Here is a 20937-nt window from a genome sequence, read left to right on the forward strand (position 1 = left end):
ACCACCACATCACTTACAGCTAAATCTTGATGGACTATCCTCTTTCAGGACATTGACTTTTTATCAAGTTTTACTATTTTTAAAAAAAATTAACATCTATGGCTATCTGTCTATATTGTTCCATTATCATATATGTATAATGCTTCATCATGCCCTTGACTTTATTGAGAAAGTTTGATGCACTAGACTCATAGTCATAATCATCTACTTGTTGTTCAATTGGCCTAACCACAAGATTAGGGATTGGTAGTTGATTAGTTGGCATGAAATTAGAGTTCATCATTTATCTTCCATTATTTAGTGAAACCATTTGGCTAGCCATTGGCATAACAACAGTAGGAGGAGCTGGTAGCATGGGCACATTCTGCATTATGTTTCCTCTTCCATTCAAATTATTCATAGGTGTCCTAGTCACACCTTGATTTCCACTAATCAATGCCAGATTATTTCTAGGACCTAGACTTAAATTTAGGTTAGCCCTAGATGTGTAGGCCACTTATAAGCATGACTCTACCTCCTCTAATCATGTAATAGCAATGTTTATAGAGCAAAAGCAACAACACTACTCAATTGCACTTGGATATTGAAGTCTAATCCATGTAGGAAATAGTGTAGTTGGGCAGTAGGTGGGATAGGAATAGACGTGATAGTGAGGATAACATCAATGGGTTTTAGGAACAGGTTGCCCTCCTATATCTATCAACAGAGTGTGAGACAGAGGGGGGACTGAGCATGGTTGATGTTTCCTCAAACAATCATTGAGTGGAGCAATTTGAGGGACATTATGACACTTGGCATCAGGTATGTTCTCATTTTTTTATGCACACACAAGATGGGTCTTTGCCATCACCACATTACACGTCACCTTGTTTTGTACACTTCAATACAAGGCTCACTAGCCTTTCTGCTTACACCTATGCGCCAGACGAGGTGGGATGTACTAATGAACCATCAATTGTACACACTAGTATACTCCCTTTGAACCATATCCCTTTTTGATTTCTAAACCGGTGTGAGACGAGGTTTCCATCATTATTCCATCAAGTGATGTCCCTTATGGGGTGAGTGACTATTCTTTCATTCCATTTGAGTGATCGTGAGCTGAGTGCAATATTCTTCGCCATCGACGATTTCCCACAATTCCCTCAGCAACACAACTGCCTCCCTAGATACTACTGTGTGGTCCTTGCCATACTAAACGTGTGTTGTGAAGACACTTTGCTACCTCCTACAACAAACTGCAACACAATACACGGCATCAATAATCAACTTTAATGCTCAGCAACATGGGCCATGTTTTTCTAACCCTACACCTTCTATTTCTCATGATGGTCATGTTTTAAGTGTGGGGATGTCTGCAGTTTGGAGGTCTAATGAGTGGTCTTAGGTCCTTGTTGGTTAGTTCACCCTTCCCAGTAAGGTCTTAAGTGTGAGGATGCATCCCCGTGTGCATAGGGTGTATGCCTTCTATGCAATTGATGGTGCAACTATGCATCTCGTCATGTGCCAACATACGGTGCAAGAAGCAAGGCCATGGATCCTTATACTCCCGTCCACATGAATAAATTTGTGCTTTGTGTATTGAGAGGCCCATCCCGTGCATGCAACGCTCCATTCACGCATCTCACCTCTTTGTTGGATATAAAGGGCAAGGACTGGTCACTCACCCCACCCTCTGTCTCACACTCGATTGATAGATGCAGGAGGGCAGACTGTACTCACATCCTAATCCAGTTAGGATGAAAGCTCCCATCGCTCAAGGTTAGATTTATAATGTCATTTGGATCGATTGATGAAGAGGCATACCTAGGGAGGTAGCCAACAAGGTGGTTACTTGAATTGTATGTTGGAAATATTGTTTGTGGAGAAATCAAAAGCATTGATGGGGTTACAGGATCTAGCGCACCAAGGGAGGTTTCTCAAAAACTTTAGCTACAAGAGTTCTGCTAGAGATTCAACTATCCTAGAGTGCAAATTGTGACCACCTTTTCCACAGCCAGCTTCCTGTCCAAGGGTGTGTATTACCTTTTCTTTGAACAAGGCCTGTTATGACAGGGAATTTCTTCCTTTTCTCCCATAACAATTTTGTTTTTATTTTTATTTTTTGTTTATATTTTTCTTTTATTTTTTTCCTTTTCTTTTTTCCTACTCCCGAGGGTGTTTTTACATTTTCTCAAAGAATAGGTCAACATGATAGGGACCAAAGTCCTTTTCTCCCATGCTTGATATATTTTTTATTTTTTTTCTTATTATTTTTGAAGAGTAGAATGGCAAGAACACCATGTATCAGAACCATCATCGCCACCTTTGCTACATCAAACAGAAAGGGAGCCAAGGAGGAGGGGAAGGTGGCGCGAGGGACTATCAAAATAAAACCACATCATCAAGATCAGCAAGAGGGTTATTAGGAGCATTAGGTAAAGGTGTATTGATCGTTGTACAAGGAATGAGGAAGCTATCGACGGTGATTGTTGGGATCCCCAGGGAGGATAATACTTCTTGAGGTGATAGCCATTAATCAGGGAGGGATCATCCAAAGCATCGACTGTTTGGAGCCATTAGGATTGACAACAAGTACCTTATAAGGACCCATCCAGCATTGTTGAAGCTTGCTTGGAAACTTGCCGAATCGGGAATCATAAGCTAGGACTAAGTCGCCTTCCATGAACTCCTTTTGCTTGATGAAGTTGTCATGATAGGCCTTTTTATGATCTTGCATGGCTTCCATGCACTATAGAGCCATTCTGCAAGTCTCATCAAGACATGCAAAGTGCAAGAGATGGCATTGCAAGGACTTGTCATTTCTCAAGCGTTCTTTGATGGCCACACGCAGAGAGGGTAGCTCAAGTTCAATAGAAAAGACAGCTTCTATTCCATGCACCAACTGGAAAGGGGTTTGTCCTATAACCGTCTTGTGGGCGGCTTTGTACACCCAAAGGCCTCTGTAAGTTGATCATCCCAATTACCACAATGTGTAGCTATCATTCTTGTCAAAATCAAGTAGAGGATGTGATTGGTAATTTTGACTTCGTCGTTGGCTTTGGGATAAAAGGGTATGGACTTACAATGAACAGATCTTGTACAATTTTGTCAACTCTTCCATGATCTTATTAAGGAAGTGAGTATCTCAGTCATCATTGATTAGCTCTAGGGGACTGCCAAAACGAGTGATTATGTTCTTGTATAGGAACAAGGCCATGCTATTACAATCATCCCACTTCAGAGCTTTAGCTTCACACCACTTGGTTATGTAGTCTATATAGACCAAGTTGTACCTATTCTACTTCTTTCTAGTTGGTGGATCAATGGGGTCCATGAAATCAATTTCCCACTTCTCGAACGACTTTAGGGGAAGAATAGGTTGCAAGGGCATGGCACTAGATTTGGTAGGCTTCCCCATTTGCTGACAAGCATCACACAGTTTGCAGTAATCATAGGCATCCTTATGGAGGGCCACCAATATCCTGCAAGTAAGGCATTTTTAGTTGTCGCTTCTCCTACAAAGTGTCTGCCACAGGGCTCATCATGGCATGCTTTAAGAACAATTTCAATCTCTTATGCTCTTGCAACACATCTTTGCAAGACTTTGTCCTTGCCTTTCTTGTATAGAGCACCTCCTAATAGGGTATAGGGGGACTAATTCCAACAGAAGCTTCTTCTTCTCACGACTTAAGATACCAGGGTGATACTGTTGGGTTGCAAGGAGTTTGGCTATGTATATATACCATGGGGTAAAAATTTCAACTAGAAACAAGGAAGCATCGAGAAGGTCTGGATCATCTTGCTCTTCTTCATCATTGCTTTGAGGGATTTGTGACAGATGATCAACCAAGACATGAAAGTGACTGGGTTCGGTAACCACTTCAAAGTCAAACTTTTAAAACAAAAGGAGCCATCTCATCATTCTTCCCTTCACATTGGCCTTATTCATCATGAAGGACAGGGCTTCATGGTCCACATAGAGTTTTAAGTGCGTCAATAATAGATAATGTCAGAACTTCTCCAAGGCAAATACCATTGCTAGACACTCAAGCTCTGTAACTATGTAGTTCCACTCTCTATTTGTTACTTTTTGGCTTGCATAATAGATAGGTTGATCTAACCTAGAGAGGCCCTTTTGGCATAAGACTGCACCTAGGCCTTCAACTGATGCATCACTGTGTAGATGGAAATTTTTCATCCAATCAGGAGGCTATAGGATGGGTGCTACAATCAAACATTGCTTCAGGGTGTTGAATGCCTTGTCACAATTAGTGGTCCACATGAAGTTTACATTTTTTCTTAGGAATTTATGCAAAGGAACTACATTTGTCACAAAGTGTGCAATGAGCCTTCCGTAATATCCCACATGGCCAAGGAATCCCCTCAATTGTTTAAGGTTGGTTGGGGCTATTAAGGCAGCAATCTTCTCAATCTTAGCAAGATCTTTTGCTATCCCTTGTGCAGAGACAATGTGACCTAGAAGAACTCCTGATGAGATGCCAACAAAGACACATTTTTCAGGGTTGAAAGAAATCCCATACTCTTGACATCTATTAAAACACTACTCTAAGTGTCACCAATGCTCATGGATTAGGCTATAAACATAGAAGTCATTGAGGTACATCTCAATGAAATCATGTAGATGGTTCTGAAAGACTGTCATCATCACTTGCTGTAAAGTAGCAGGGGTGTTACAAAGCCCAAAGGGCATCATTCTGTAATCATAGGTTTCCCATTCTCTTGTCAAGGTTGTTTTAAACCGATCCTTTTCTATGATTTGGACTTGATTATATCCATTGAATCCATCCAAGAGGAAATAGAGCTCATGGTATGCCATTGTGTCCAATAGTTGGTCTGTGAAAGGGATAGGGAAATGATCCTTCTTCATCTTGGAATTTAGCTTTTGGACGTCCACACATATTCGCAGTTTTCTATTCTTCTTGGTATTACCACAATGGGCAAAACCCATTCACTGTTAGCTACTAGATAAATAAACTCGGCTTCAAGGAGCTTCAGTAATTTGGCCTTCACCAAGGTAGAGGAATTTGGATTCATGTGTCTCTATCTTTGCCTTACAGGTTTGGCATCAAGATCTAGGTTGATGTGATGTTGTCATACTATGGGATCAATCCCCTTTAGGTCTTTGTACTACCATGCAAACACGTCTAAGTTCTCCTTTAGTAGGTCTTGCACGACTAATAGTTCTTCTTCCGAAAGATTTAGACCCACCTTCAGGTGATGTTCAATACCTTCAACATCCACGAATATCAATTTCTTTTCACCTTCCACTTTGTGGATGAATGTCCCATGGACTGCTTTTGGGTGCTCCTTTGAGGGAGAGGTCTCCTCTACTGATGATTCACTAGAACTGATGTCCTCTTTTAATGAATGCTTAGCTCACTCTTTGGGAGGATAAAAGGGTATCATTGCGATTTCGGGTTTAGGTTGGGGATGAGTTACTTCTTAGCTCAAGGATTTGTCTTATGAGGATGCATCCAAGAACATCACATAACACGAATCTTCTATGTTCCGTTTAAACTACATGGTTGGGGGTTGTTGGCAAGGTGCATCATCATCATCTTCTCGTAGGAAGGGTAACTTTGGGCGACAAGAGCCACTACTGAAGGAAATCCTATTTTTCTTAATCCATTTCTTATAGAGGCTTTTCTTGTGAAGTGACTCATTAATCAACCCAAAGGGTACCATAGTCATTATGTCTAATAGAGAGGGATCTTTTGCTTCTGAGGCTTCATGAACTTTAGAAATTTCTTCCTCATCTCTACCTTCTATGAGTAAGATAGACTCTTCTAGCTTGCTTTCATAATCTTTTTCTACATTATCACTTTCATCCTCTTCAGATTCTTCTTTTGCCTCTTTGGGGGCTCTGTAAGAGAAGAACAAGCTCTCTATTATGTCTTCTACTTTTGCATCTGCTACTGTCTCTGTCTTTGTCTCTGTCTATGTCTCTGTCTCTGTCTCTGCTCCTGTCTCTGCCTCTAGCTCTATCTCTGTGACTACTATGTAATAGGGAGAATGGGGTATCCATGCTTCTATCTCACTGTTGGAGGTGATTTCAGATGTTAATTCAAGTTCAGGAAGGAGGTATTCTCCCATGGACAAAGACTTTACTTCCTTTGAGAGTTGGCTTACACTACCCACACTGTTAGGGACTATTCTAGCTGTTACTTCTTCTCCTATAAAGTGACCTCCATAGGGGTGGTCATGACATGCTTTTAGAATGATTCCAATCTGGTCTCCTGCAATACATCTTCTCAGTACTCCATCTTTGCCCTTCTTGTATAGAGCGCTACCTAACAAGGTGTAGGGGGTTTCTTCTCATGACTTGGATACTAGGGGAATATTGTTGTGTTGCCAAGAGGTTGGCTATGTCTACATACTGTGGGTTTACAGTTTTGACTAGAAAAAGGGAAGCATTATGAAGGTCTGGGTCATCCTTCTCCTCTTCGTCGTTGCTCTGAGGAATTCGTAACAGATGATCAACTAGGACATGGGAGTGACCAGGTTTGATAACCACTTCAGAAGAAGAGAAGAAGTAGAAGAAGAGGAGGAGAGGGAGAGAAGAAGAGAAGGAGAGAGAGAAGAGAGAGGGAGAAGAAGAAGAAGAAGAAGAGAGAGAAGAGAGAGAAGAGAGAGAAGAGAGAAGGAGAAGAAGAAGAGAAGAAGGAGAAGAAGAGAGAAAGAAGTAGAAGAGGAAGAGGAGAGAGAGAGAGAAGAAGAGAAAAAGAAGAAGAAGAAGAAGGAGAGAGAGAGAGAGAGAGAGAGAGAGAGAGAGAGAGAAAGAAAGAGAGGGAGTGAGAGTTAGTGAAGAGTAGCCCTTGAGAAGCCGCATTCAAGCCACCCCCTCGGCAAAGGTCCCCATCTAACAACTTTTCCTACTCGAGCCTCTCATCTTGAAGGTCGGCCAAAGCTACCGTTGGTAATGCGGGAGAGACAAGTGGAGCGACCAACGCAACGAATGCCCCTACGATTACGAATCAAACCCAGGTTCTTTAAGCTTTATATAAAATAATTACGTGTTATTACTCGTGGAAGAAATGAAGGGGTTAGCTACATGCATGGAACAAGGACGAGTCTTAGGATTTTTGTTTACTCTAAGCGCTAGGTCGCATGCGTGAAATGGTGGAGTATGGAGTTCACATAAGTTTATATGCGTGAAATGGTAGGGTATGGGGTTCGCATAAGTTTATATGCATGAAATGATAGCTTTTACACATAAAATGATAAGGTTTTTGCATTATTTCACATAAAATAATAGCTTTTAAACTAGTTCAGTGCATGAATAGTCATTTAGAATTCATGTTTTGCAATCATGATTAAAAGAAACACATGAAATGTTAGTTTCCGTTTGTAAGATACATTTGCACCGTCGGAAAGAAACCTAGACTTTCATATACTCCCTTATCAAAAAAATGCAATAGCATCCTAAGATTGCAAACCAGTTTTTCATGCGCAAGGATGATAGAGTACATTAAAGGAACAGTTGGATCATGCACATGTCGATATATGTTAACTTGTATACTCAATGGGATTGCACAATAAACATTGATAGACCAGTAGTTCTAAGAGAAATTCCATTTATAGATCTTTGTCTGAACTGTAGCCGATAGATGAAGATTGGATAACCTATGGCTAATCAGGTTGGAATCTCGTTAATGTACTCTTGGTGATGTACTAGCAATATGGGTTAGCACTTGGTGACCTGTGATATTAGATAGCTACTCTAGGAATTGGGTTGATTTTCTACCCTGAATAAGTAGATAGGATTAATAAAGGTCAAGATGAAATCACTTAGATAATTTAAAGGATCTAGAAGGAATTTATTAAATTGTCCTTGCAAATCCCTAACCCAAGGGGGAGAGCAAACTTAGGGGTAATTGATTTATGCTAAGCATGTTGCTTGGAACTGTTGAAAGGGTTTTAACGAAGGTTGATCTTGTTAAAGATGGATTGTTGACCCAAGTTATGCTTGGTTGTTTGAAAAAGGTTATAAGAGTGTTTTGATACATCCAAGTTAAATTCTAGTTGTGCATGCAATGGGATTGTGATGCCTTGAAGCAAGAGGTTGTGCATTCAATTGTTTGTTGATGTGGTTTTGGAGGCTAATCCAAGTTGTTGTGATTGATGATTGCATGGCCGGGTCTGAGATGATTGATTGCCATGGAAACAAAAGGGATGTTTTCCCTAGTAAGTGTTATTAAGATGGTTGCTTCAGCTATGGTTGATTTCCTAAAGGGATAATTAAGGAAGGATGGCGCTAGCTACCCCCCGTGAACTGCCAAACCCTAACCAAGGGGGTTATGAATCCGTGCCAGGAATGTGAACCAAACCCACCATGAGAGGTCTCTTCGTGAAAATTACTTGGTGTAGGAGGATGCTTGGGTGCCAGTAGGGGCTCTGGCCGTAAATCCCAATGCCTCCAAACCCTACACAAGTGTTCTACATTACTCAAGATGGGATCTCGAGGCCTTGATACTAGTTACAAGGCGGAATCTTGGTAGGATAAACCTTCGGGTTTTATTGCCGAAGATAGAAGGATTTTTTTCTACAGAGGCAGAAAGGAACACTTAATTCTCCTGTATGGGCGGAAGACAAACATTAATCTGAAGATAAGTTAAGTAAGTGTTTTATCTTATTTTATCTTGCTTTCGTGTTTGTGCCCTAAGTTAGTAAAGGAACCTGTGATTAACAGGTTAATTAAGGAAGCTACTTTTATGTGTCAAACATAATGTGGTAGGTAATTAGATAACTAAAACAAACCCTGAGGGAAGCGTGGTGGATGTGACCAATGGGTCTATCCTACGGAAGGGTGGTCTTAGTTAGCCGAGAGCTTTCCTCAAAGGAAATATTAACAAGGAATGTTAAGGAAGGTTGGACGATGACCTTAGACAATTTTTTGTTAGAACCTTGAGTCATACCGTTTTAGGGGACCAGAATGGGACTATGCCCTACGGGCAGAGAGGTCGAACGATGCATCCCTCTTGTTTCCCATTCTCTTTGAACCAAGTGCGGTATGAGTCTACTTGGGTCTAGTTGTATCTACGCAAAGTGGAGCGGCGCTATCGAGCGACGCTAGAAGGCTGTTAGGAAGACTTGACTGCTAGGAACCTGGACTTCAGGTCGATCCTAGTGGGAACGGCTGGATAAGTTCCATTGTTGCGAGGCAGACTCGAGAGACCCTAGTTGGCAAACCCTGTGTCATTCCTTGGGAGTGCCGGACGGCGTCTTCCAAATTGATCTCTTGATGGGCTACTAAGACGTGTCCTACAATTTGAGGGGCGGGCACATTACAGAGTCGATGTCTATGACATTGTTCTTGGCCCCAAATCATGAAGAAATGATACTTCTCTATTGCATGGATCTCCAAGCACTTAATAACTGCCATGACATTCTTATGTAAAGCTGTTGACCAAACTCCCACTTGGAATCTTGCAAATAAGGCTTCAAGAAACTCCATACATCCTGGTCGAAGAACAAACCATTACTTTCCCATTTGAAAGCTTTGAAACCTTTTAGACTTAGCAAAGCATCGTTGTAAAAGAAGACCATTGAGATCAAGGATTACACATAATTATGTTACATTTCTTATCAAGGATACATCAATCACATCATCATGCTCTACTGTTGTTGAATCTATTAGATATCCAACCATAGATGTCTTTTGTTGAAGTTACAAAGAAGAAAAAGAAGCACATTAGATTCATTTACTTCCTCATCATCCTCTTTAATGTTTGAGCTACAAACTAGCATAGAAGACTAAATTAATTTAACTTCACATTGATAAATACATACACAGGTACCACTTAATAAATGATGTATTAAGAAAAGAGACATTTGACCATGTGGACAAATCTAACCAAGAGTACTATCATGAGGTGAAAAAAATATATATGATACTTTTTTTGAAGTAAAATCTATTCTAATAAAGTCATTTTTCCATACCTACTTTTTATCGCTAATTATAAGTATACTTGAGATACTAATAGTACATTCTTGTAATTAGTTGCAAAAATTATCTTATCATTATAATATTAAACATACTCAATTTCTAAAAAGGCCTTCAAAATGGCATGTACAAAGAAGGTGTTAATTAGTCCTACTTATGAAAAGAAAATTTAAACATGATACTTTTGACCATGTGACCAAAACTATGTCACATATAAGTGACACATGACAATTTAATTGAGATAAGTTATACTCTATTTGGATAAATTTTCATAGTTTCTTCTTAAGGACTAACCATTCTATTTTTGAACTAGTTATATCCCATAGATATTTGAATTGTAACAAGGATTTTACCTTAATATTCCATATACACATCTCAAAAGATATATTGGAGTGAAATCTTTGTTGCAATATTTGCTACTAAGGTAAAACTCCTTTGGGAGGTGCAATGAATCTTTTTTGGGATGTGTAATATATTGTTGCTTCTCTAACCTTAGTACATGCATAGACATACACTAGTGATGTAGTAAAAGAGGCTATAAGAGATAAGAGATTTGACCATGTGGACAAATCTAACCAAAACTAACATGAAAAGATCATTACGCAACACATATAAGAGTTTCATTGAAATAAAATCTAAAATAGACTTAAGTAAATTTTGCATAGCTAGCTCAAACTTTTCATTATGATAAGGATTCTTACACACTAGATTATAATTAAACAGTTATCCTTACGAAGGATGATAAATTTTAATGAGCTCTTTAATACTATTTTGGTAAAATATTTACTTAAATAGAATTTTTAAACCAAACATGCTTGGTACCTTTTGTAAAAAATTAAACAACTAAAGACATATTTTCTTTAAGTATTATCACTAAAGAAAGAAAATATTGCAAATGCTAATGACTTCTCAAGAAAAAAATCAAAATTATATCAATGTTTCTTCCTTAATGAAAGGAGAGGGAACGGAGTTTAAACACCTGAATTAGCCTTTAATTTCTCTTTCATTATCTATGCCCTCGGGTGGTACTTCAAGAACTTGAACTTCAATAGGAGGAACCTCTTGGGAGTTTGAATTTTGTTTGGTACTCTCATGGACCCTCCACAATTGTGCTTCAATCTCTCTTTGCTCTTGAGTATTGCAAACCACTACAACATTCGGCATATGCTTTACCAATGCCACCCTAGATGCAAGTCCACTTGCATATACATCAAATACAACCTCATCAGCATCATTGAATTCTTTGATTGTAGTTTCCATAACTTTTATTTTCTTTCTCAAAACGGCCTTTGCAATTCTTTGTTCTTCTTCAAGATCTTCATCATTGCACTCCTTGTCCAAGCCTTCAAAGTCTAAAATGAAAGGCTTATTGATATTGTTTATATATCACTCGAAATTGATGAAGCTTTTCTCCATGGTCACTAATGTCAAATCCACAAAAGAATCTATAGATCCAAAAGCAAAAGTTCTATCCATTGGTAGGAAGTCAACACTACCAACTAGCATGCGATACTTGCAAGAAATGCTTTCAAGAGCATTTTCCAAAGTTGCCATTCGCTTTCGATCAAGAAATGATAACAACATGAATTGTTTAAGTTCACATGCCATTTGTAGTAGAGTGGATAGAATCTTTCCAAACTTTATAGAGTCCCATTTCATTCCCTCAACCCCATGTGTTGCATCTAGAACAACAACCCCAATGGTAATTGGATCTCTGTAAACATTATGTATAAGATCAAAGGTTTCTAGATTACATCCGACAACATATACATGCCAAGGGGAAGTAGTGGAGGATTGAAGAGGATTTTTCTTTTTTCCAATTAGGAAGTTCACAATATCTTTTACTCCATTTGGTAAGGACCCTGCATCAACTCCACGTGTGAGCTTCTTTGATACCCAATCATTGCAAATGCGTATAATCTTTGTGTAGACTTCATCATTGATATCATAATCACCAACAAGCTCTTCCCAAGTCTTCATCACAATGCTACTTTCTGGAATCGAAGCATTGAAAAGAGTGACTAATTCCTCCTTTAGGACCCTATCTTGTTTGATTTGCTTAGCCCTTGTTTCTATGTCAATCATATCTTCCTTATCCCATTTTTTTCTAAGAAAAAGGATATGACCTTCATTGATCTCCTCTTGTAGTGTAAGGATGTCTCCATTGTTTAAACCCATAAGGCAACGAAATGCACCAACAGGAGAAGGTTGCCTTCCCTATTTTCTAAACTCTGCTCTTGGGATATAAGCTCATCTCTAGAGTATCTCTTCATGATTTTGATCCAACTATCATGGGAGCTAACAATCATATGGCAATCTCTAGATGCACAATTTTCTCTAATGTATGCCACAAACCTCTGCAAAAAAAGATCATAATAGTGAGCATAGAACAAAAGAAAGAGCCTCACACTAATCTTCACTAAAAGAGAAGGTAAGCTTATATGTGATTACCTACCATGGTACTCTTTGAGAGCTTGTCTTAGAAAGCCCTTGTTGGGGTTTTGGTGGAGAATCAAATGCTAGCCACTAATCTCTTAATTGTTGAAGTTTCTCAACATTAGGGGCATTCTTCATAACATTATGTGATTCCATATTTGTCATTCGTGAAAGTTCAATGCACATTTTCACATGACAATCAACTAATATTCTAGCATTTCTCGTGGTCTATAAATGCTTGGTTGCTAGACAACGTGTAGTATTACTCTGAATATATATATTTACTGCATGAATTTAGTGAAGCCCCAATATAATCCAATAACTATAAGTTTCCAACTTATTAGCATCCACCTCATCACGATGTATGGGTCTCTTCTCATTGTTGTCTTGTACAAAAGGCATAAGATATGCTGTTGTTGCTAGATTAGTGGGATTCTTTATGAAAGATGTGGTTAACTTCTCTACATAATCCCAACATAGTGACCTATAAGCATACAAAGGAGGTGCCTCATAAAACCTATGAACGAGAATAGGAAATTCTGTTGTTGGACCAAATGGAAAGAATTTTTCAAACATGTGAGATCCTAATTCTTCATTCTTTCCCTTCTTCTTAACTATCTCAAGAAAATCGAATGTTCTTTCTACTCCATTGACCTCAAGGGAAATTATTGGCTTTGAAGGTGTAACTTCTAGCATGGAAGGTAAAGTGGCATCATTCTCAGTAGTATTAGTAGCCATACTAACAACAAGAGCTTGTGACAAGGAACTTTGTTGAGGTGATTTTGACTTTGAGCTTGTGGGATTCAGTGAATTATTTTCTTCTTGAGGAGAAGGTGAAGATCTCAAGTCTATTTGTTTATCTTGGAGCTTCATTCTTTTGTTGGGGTGATCACCTTTTCTTGATAGGGAAAGTAGTTTTCGTGTTGGGGGTAAAGGCGCCTCGGCCTAGCTGCCCGTGTATTACTACACTAACAGTTACCACCACTGCACACTACAGATAGCGGGCGCTCGTCACCGTCACTTTATTCTTTATTCTTTTAGTGACAGTTTGAATAAAGGAAGGTCCGGTCACACATTGTGACTGTTGGAGTTCCCATTTCTAGTCTCTCCCTTTCTTGCTCTTGCTCTCCCGCCATAGCTCTCGAGTCCAACCTTTGATCCATCGCTCCCTTTCAACTAGTATTAGAGCTTTGCTTTCTGACTCTTGAGCTTGGTTCGTGGCATTCTCAGCATCCCATCGACTCTCTACTTGCATTGGGTCTCCTTCCCAGCAGCCATATCCGACTCCTTCGAGCTTCTGTCACTCTCCGACTTCCGGAGAACCTTCGCAAAGTTGTTGGGCACCTTTAGGGCATTACATCAGAGGTGTTTGATCATTTTCTTCAGGATTTACTTCAGTTATTAGGTCTCATAGGCTGTAATCAAGTTGTGGGTAGCCATAGCTCACAGCTCTTGGAGCTTCCTTCACCTGGATCTTGCTTCCAGCCTATCAAGGCTTGGTGTAGGCCTTCTTTGGCCCTCATTTGTGCCCCCTTTGGGCCCCATTGTTGACACATGGGATAGTAGACCCCCCCCAGCCAGTTCACATTTTTTTTGCGCCTATTTCAAAATCTAGCCCAAAAATCACTCTTTTTGTCATATCTCAGGCATTCGGAACCCAATTCACGCAAGATAAGAGTCTAACTTGGGGTTTTGGCAAACTCTAGATGCGACGATGATATCAGATTTGCCAAATTTTGATGATATAATCTTCTACAATAGATTTCAGGTCTGAGACAGCATGTATTTGTATGCCTATGCTTGTTTGGGCATGACTACATAACCGATTTAATGCCTATTGCATCCCGATTGATTGGGGGATTGAAGCTACATGTAATTCTATGATTTTGGCCTGATTTTGGGGCTGGAAATACACAATTTATAATAGTAAATGCATGCTGAATACTCTTGGGCTGAAACTATCTTTCATACTTTGACATATGCCTATTGGTTCCAGATGTATGTCTTGGGTTATGCTATGATGTATTGACCATCGAGGGACAACTTTCAGCTTGTCATTGAATCTGGATGCTTTTGGAAGCTTGAGCTTATTTCAGCCCGTACTTATTGACATTGGTATATGCTTTGACAATGATGCTTCTTGGGTTTATGCATACCCGTTGCCTATGGCTTCATGCTCATGTCACGGTTGATTACCCTATGCATACGTTGAGCTTGAGTGCTCATTGAAGCTCCACCTTGGATGCATTTTGGATTATCTGGAGTAGCCTTGGATGTTACTTGGCTTGTCATAGTTTGGATTGGGATGTATTTGATGTCTTACATGCTTAGGGATGCTACATACAGATGCTCTACCGCCTACATGTTCGGGATGTACTATTGATGTATTGTCTTGGACTTATGTCATTGGCACTATGTCTTGCCTTGGCTTGAGCTCTTGAGCTCATACATATGACTTTTGTGCCAGTGGGAGCATTCTTGAATGCTTATCAGACATTGAGCAAGCGGTACTTTTATGCATTGAGCCGTTACATGCCATTGAGCAGTTACAGACACTTGAGACTTTGGGACTTCTTACCTTTTGGGATGATACATCATATGTCTTGGTTCACTGTATGCTTATGAGTTAAGTCTTAGTTTTGAATCCATATCTTTGTGAACTGACACCTACTTGTGTCAAGTTTTGGTAGTGGTAGGAACACTTTGCCCCACTGACTAAGGGGTGTGCCTACTCACTGGCATATGTTTGTATGACATACTTGTCAAGATTGTGGGAGAGAAGGAAGGAGTCTCGCTTGAAGCTTTCTTGCTTGCACAATGGGGGAAGACACACAAGGGTGGAGGCTGAAAACTGTTTTCCTCTTCTTAGTTGTGTAAGCCAAAAGAACTCAAGTACAAAGAAATAGAAGAACCCTCTATATGGGTCTCAAACCAAACTCAACTAACTAAGGTGGCATACTAACTGAGCCACGAACTAGAGTAGATAAGGATAGCTATCATGTAGCTATTATTCATGGGCGGTGTACCAACCGCGTCTGCAACTGACAAGTCGGTGACATAAATACACAACGGTCACCCCGGCGTATCACGAGTGGAGCTCGATATCTCAACACTCCCCCTCGAGCTCAATCCCAATTCCTGCACACCAAGCAGGTCTCTGAACTTGCGCAGCTTCTCTGCGCCCAATGCCTTCGTGAATATGTCAGCTACCTGATCCTCTGTGCTGACATAAACTAGATCAATAAGACCTAGTAAAACCCTCTCTCGCACATAGTGATAATGCACCTCAATGTGCTTTGTTCTAGCATGATAGACTGGGTTATTTGCCAAGTGTATACTACTCATGTTGTCACAATAAATGACAACTGGTCCATCTGTAGACTGATGCATATCATAAAGTAGCTTATGCAACCAAGCTACCTCACATGCAACCATTGCTGCACCCCTGTACTCAGCCTCTGTGCTCGACAAGGCAACTGTAGGCTGTTTCTTGCTGCTCCAAGTGACTGCAGCACTCCCAAAAGAGAACACATATCCACTGGTAGATCGTCTATCAGAAATACTACCAGCCCAATCAGCATCAGTGTATCCATGCAACTGTATCTGAACCCCAGTCTCATAAAATAGTCCATACTGCAATGTGGACTTCACATACCTGAGTATGCGTCTAGCCGCATCCAAATGTGGTTTCCTTGGAGCCTGCATAAACTGACTTACCAATCCAACAGCATAGCTCAAATCTGGCCTGGTAATAGTCATATAAATCAAACTTCCTACTATGCGTCTGTACATAGTAGGGTCTTCTAGAAGCTCACCTGCATCTGTGCTCAACTTCACATTCTGCTCCAAAGGAACTGAAATAGGCTTACAGCCTGTCATCCCATATTTGGACAGCATGTCCAATCCATACTGCCTCTACAAGAGCTGTATCCCACTTGGTGATCTAATCACCTCAATGCCCAAGAAATAATGCAGCTCTCCCAAATCCTTCATCTCAAACTTCTGCTTCAATAACATTTTCACATGAAGGATATCTTCATCACTGTCACTTGTCATAATCAAATCATCAACATAAATGACAAGTAGCATAATACCTTTCTCTGTTTTTCTCACATAAAGTGAGAAATCTGCCTTGGAAATCTGAAAGCCAATAGTGACAAGATACTGTCCTATCTTGTCAGACCATGCTCTAGGTGCTTGCTTCAAGCCATACAAGGCTTTCTTCAACCTGCAAACAAACTCAGGATGAATAGCATGCACATAACCTGGTGGCTGCTCCATATAGACCTCTTCTTGCAAATCACCATGCAAGAAGGCATTCTTTACATCCATCTGATGTAAAGACCATCCCTTTGATGCAGCCATAGCAATGACTGCTCTTACGATTGCCATCCTTGCAACCGGACTGAATGTTTCTTCATAGTCAATGCCATATGTTTGTGCATACCCCTTGACTACTAATCTTGCCTTGTATCTATTCACAGAACCATCTGCATTGTGCTTCACCTTATAAACCCACTTACAGCCAATTGCATTTTTACCTTTAGGCAAAGGTACCAATTCCCATGTAGCATTTGCTTCCAAGGCATCCATTTCTTCATCCATGGCTTTCTCCCATTTTTCTTTTCCCATGGCTTCCTCAAAAGAAGTGGGTTCTGGTTCCTGTATCACCTTGACCATATATGCATAGTGAATGGCTGAAAATCCATCATATTTCAGCCTATCCACAGGATACCTAACTCTGGTAGACCTGCGCAAAGTGGATTCACTCCCAGGTGCTCTCAAAACATCCCTGGTCTTTCTTACTCCAGGTGTAACAATAGAAGGAATACCCAACTCATCATCAATGCTCTGTTCTGAGCCACTGGATTCACCATCCACATAAGAGTGACCTGCATTCACATCAAACATGGGCTGATCTACCTTCTCTTTTCCTTTTCGTGATACCTGCATACCACTATCTGCATTACTTTGAGAAGATTCTCCTGATCTCAACCTGCTTGTCCATGGCGAAGAATGTGAACCACTGCTAGAGGACGCTCCAGGTCCACTAATATTTTGTGACTGCTGCTGTGAATTCTGTGCAGCATTACCATTTTGTGCATCTACATCATCAATCACATTTACTGGTTTATACCAGCTACTCATCTCATCAAAAACATCTCTGCTCACTGTAAACTTACGAGTAGAAGGGTTATAGCATCTATACCCTTTTTGTTGCAGAGAGTAACCAATAAAGATGCACTTCTCAGCTTTTGGATCCAACTTGGATCTCAGCTCATCTGGCACATGTACATAGGCAATGCAACCAAAAATTTTCAAATGAGAAATATCTGGTTTCCTACCAGTATACCTCTCCTCTGGAGTCATTCCATGTATTGCTGCAGTGGGAGTCCTGTTCATTATGTAGACTGCTGTAGCAACTGCTTCAGCCCAATAAAAATCTGGCAAGTCTTTTTCATTGAGCATGGCACGAGATACCTCTCCAATATGCCTGTTTTTCCTTTCTGCAATTCCATTTTGTTGTGGGGTATAACTGCATGAATATTGCTGCTTTATGCCATGCTCCTGCAAGAACTTTGCAAACTCATTTGAGAGGTACTCTCCCCCTCCATCTGACCTCAGGCATTTTATTTGCAGACCTGTTTCTTTTTCAGCCATAGCTTTAAGAGCTTTGAAATGCCCAAAAACTTCACTTTTCTTTTTCATAAAATACACCCAAACTTTTCTGCTATAGTCATCAATAAAAGTGACAAAATAATGACAGCCTCCAAGAGATGCAGCTTTAGTAGTCCACACATCAGAGTGGATTAATTCCAATGGCTTCTCACTCTCTTGAACATGTCTAGGAAATGGTTTCCTTGCCTGTTTTCCAAACTGACATGCTTCACATACCTTATGCATTTCTCCAACCTTGAACTTAGGCAATCCTGCAACAATGTTTTGGGCCTGCATTGATTTAAGTCGCTGTATATTAACATGACCAATGCGTTTATGCCAGATATCAATATCTGCAACTACACCGGTCCCATGTGCAAACATTGCTGCACTCAATTCAGGCATGTCTGCATCCAATGTAAACATTCTGCCCTTCTTCCTTCCTTTTGCTATCAAGCGACCTTTATTTTTCATATCCTCAACAAAGCATCCATGAGGATTAAATCTGACCTGCAAGCCCCTGCTCAACCATTTGACCAACAGAAACCAGATTCTTGGTGATATTCGGAACATGAAATACATCGAACAGGTATTTCTTTTTCCCATCCTGCATAGACAAAGGAATTTTTCCAATCTGCACAATAGGATGTGCAGTATCATCACCAGTCTCCACAAATCCTGGTTTTTCCATTTTCCTTGCATCCTCCATCCATTCTGCATGACCTGTCATGTGGTTTGATGCACCTGAGTCAACATACCATACATCATTGCTTTCTTCTACACTTGTGACAGAATTGTTCATGTGCTGCACCATAAACAAATGCTCATTTCTGTCATCACCCTGTCTACTAGAAGATGCATAATTTCCTTGTTGCAGTTTTCCATTCATGATGTCATTCTGCTTTTTATAGCAGTCTTTAGCCATATGACCCATTTTACCACAATAGTAGCATTCAACATTACTGTTTGCATTTTGGCCTCTTTGCCATCCACCACGACCTCTTTGGCTCCCCCTGCCTCTAGAGTTACCACGTCCTCCTCCATAGGACTGGTTTTCTTGAGTTTGCTGCATATTCTGATTTCTACCACGGCCTCCAAATCAGCCTCCTCTACCTCTGCCTCTACCTCTTCCAGCATTTGAGTAGAAGACAGTTTCTTTTGAAGTTCCTCCTGAAGAAGATGCACCACCATTTCTCTGCTCCTCAGAAATTAGAAGAGCAATCAACTCCTCAAAATCAGGAAATCTTTCACGAACTGAAATGGATGTCCGAAACTGTGCATAATCCTTTCCTAGACCATTCAAGGTCACAGAAACTAAATCATCATCTTCCACTGGCGACCCAATGGAAGCAAGTGCATCTGCAATCTTCTTCACCTTCATGTGGTAGTCATTGATGCTCATATTTTCTCTTTGCACATTGTGCAACTCTTGCTTGAGCTGCATTTTCCTGGCTTGCGTATTTGTGCTATACATCTTTGACAGAGTATCCCATGCCTCCTTTGGCGTACTTGCATCCTGAATATGCACAATCATAGAGTCTGAAATGCTGATAGACAGCCAGTACATAACTTTCCTGGCTCTCTCATGCCATGCTTTGAATGCCTGCATTTGCTGTTGATTGGGAACATCAGGAAGAACTGGTTCTTCTTCATTTCCTGCAACAAATTCCCAATATCCTTTTCCCATAAGGAAATTCGTCATTCTAAACTTCCATGCTTGGAAGTTGTTCTTGTCAAGCTTTTCAGTGACAATCTGTGAGAGAGAATCAGACGCCATTACAGAACACTGCGAAAGATTCTGTCACTGCAAAAACTCAGCTTCACCCTCACAGGGGCAAATCTGCAAAACTGGCGAAGGTGGTATTTGACCACACAGTCACTTCCTAGTGACGATTTTGCATAAACAGGAACCAAGGATGATTCTGTAACTCCCAATGTCTCTGTGCACAAGCATACGATGCAATTTCTACAGAAACTTTTCACCGACCTGTAGAACAGTGGCTGCACAGCATAAAACTGGGTCTTTTCCTGAGTGCGTGCAGAAAACTTCCGCCTCCAAAACAGGCCCCGAAATGGCCTCAAATCAAAAAAACAAGGTCGCCTAGGGCTAAAGCCCTTCCCCGCAGCATATACTACCCTCTTGCTTCACCGCGAAGGGCGTCTCAACCTGAGACAATGCACTCCTGCACTTTCCGGCTGTGCTACCTGCAGAGATCTGCTCCCAAAACAGAAAATGAAAGCAACACTGCTCCTCTTACCAGAACACCGCGAGCTTGGCTTGCTTTCTTGAGCTCCTTACCACGAACAAGGCTCTGATACCATGTCAAGATTGTGGGAGAGAAGGAAGGAGTCTCGCTTGAAGCTTTCTTGCTTGCACAATGGGGGAAGACACACAAGGGTGGAGGCTGAAAACTGTTTTCCTCTTCTTAGTTGTGTAAGCCAAAAGAACTCAAGTACAAAGAAATAGAAGAACCCTCTATATGGGTCTCAAACCAAACTCAACTAACTAAGGTGGCATACTAACTGAGCCACGAACTAGAGTAGATAAGGATAGCTATCATGTAGCTATTATTCATGGGCGGTGTACCAACCGCGTCTGCAATTGACAAGTCGGTGACATAAATACACAACGGTCACCCCGGCGTATCACGAGTGGAGCTCGATATCTCAACAATACTTGGGTGTTGGATTCATGCTTATTGACAGTCATACGCTTATGCTATGCCCGCATGATGCCGGCTTTGGTCTTGGCAATATCTGATTACCTTGGGATCCGATTTTGGCACTGTTAGCTCTCTTTTACTGAAATCTGAAATTTATTACAGCAAGCATATATGTATGGACTGACATGGATTTTTCATGCTGAAACACTTTGAAATGATATACTTTCACTAGTA

This window comes from Lygodium microphyllum, chromosome 30 (assembly GCF_053477565.2).
Source record: "Lygodium microphyllum isolate KBCC chromosome 30, Lygodium_microphyllum_v1.1.10, whole genome shotgun sequence".
NCBI classification, from domain to species: domain Eukaryota; kingdom Viridiplantae; phylum Streptophyta; class Polypodiopsida; order Schizaeales; family Lygodiaceae; genus Lygodium; species Lygodium microphyllum.